The 1212-nt window shown below is 40.3% G+C and overlaps 1 non-coding gene across 1 annotated transcript; it reads right to left on the bottom strand.

Moving 5' to 3' along the window:
- Nucleotides 1-658: 658 nt before the first annotated feature.
- On the bottom strand, nucleotides 659-766 carry LOC148570691 (small nucleolar RNA R71). Its single transcript, XR_015907847.1, has one exon. It is a non-coding gene; the product is annotated as a small nucleolar RNA R71 (small nucleolar RNA).
- Between the last annotated feature and the right edge of the window lie 446 nt (nucleotides 767-1212).

The following is a 1212-nucleotide window of genomic DNA, read 5'->3' as shown; positions in this document are numbered from 1 at the left end:
TTCCTTTACATCACATTCTTTGTCTCCCCCTCTTTTCTTCCACTCACAAAGGGATCCCTATACTGTGGTATAAAGGATCTCTATTATTATTATTATTTTTCTGTGCCTTCTTCTTTGTCATATGAGCAGGAGCAAGGATAAGAACATTCTTGTGGAAGCAGATCCAGAACCTGAAAGGACTCTGAAGAGAAAATTAAGAGAAGCTAAAATACAACAATCCAAAGATAACCTTTCAGAAATTTTCGAACAGGCAGAGGAGATGGCAGCCGAAAATAATAATAATAATGTAAGGAAGATGCTTGGTGACTTTACTGCACCTAATTCCAATTTACATGGAAGAAGCATCTCCATTCCTGCCATTGGAGCAAACAACTTTGAGTTGAAACCTCAATTAGTTTCTCTGATGCAGCAGAACTGCAAGTTTCATGGACTTCCATCTGAAGATCCTTTTCAGTTCTTAACTGAATTCTTGCAGATATGTGATACTGTTAAGACTAATGGAGTAGATCCTGAAGTCTACAGGCTCATGCTTTTCCCTTTTGCTGTAAGAGACAGAGCTAGATTATGGTTGGATTCTCAACCCAAAGACAGCCTGAACTCTTGGGATAAGCTGGTCACGGCTTTCTTAGCCAAGTACTTTCCTCCTCAAAAGCTGAGCAAGCTTAGAGCTGATGTTCAGACCTTCAGACAGAAAGAAGGTGAATCCCTCTATGAAGCTTGGGAAAGATACAAACAGTTGACCAAAAAATGTCCTTCTGACATGCTTTCAGAATGGACCATCCTGGATTTATTCTATGATGGTTTATCTGAGCTATCAAAGATGTCACTGGACACTTCTGCAGGTGGATCCATTCACCTAAAGAAAACGCCTGCAGAAGCTCAAGAACTCATTGACATGGTTGCTAATAACCAGTTCATGTACACTTCTGAAAGGAATCCTGTGAGTAATGGGACGCCTATGAAGAAGGGAGTTCTTGAAGTTGATACTCTGAATGCCATATTGGCTCAGAACAAAATATTGACTCAGCAAGTCAATATGATCTCTCAGAGTCTGAATGGAATGCAAGCTGCATCCAACAGTACTCAAGAGGCATCTTCTGAAGAAGAAGCCTATGATCCTGAGAACCCTGCAATAGCAGAGGTGAATTACTTAGGTGAACCTTATGGAAACACCTATAACTCAACATGGAGAAATCATCCAAATTTCTCATG

Source organism: Arachis ipaensis, chromosome B3 (genome assembly GCF_059453495.1).
Source record: "Arachis ipaensis isolate K30076 ecotype BB chromosome B3, ASM5945349v1, whole genome shotgun sequence".
Taxonomy (NCBI): domain Eukaryota; kingdom Viridiplantae; phylum Streptophyta; class Magnoliopsida; order Fabales; family Fabaceae; genus Arachis; species Arachis ipaensis.
Note: the sequence above shows the minus strand (reverse complement) of the source record. Positions and strands in the feature narration are given on the sequence as shown.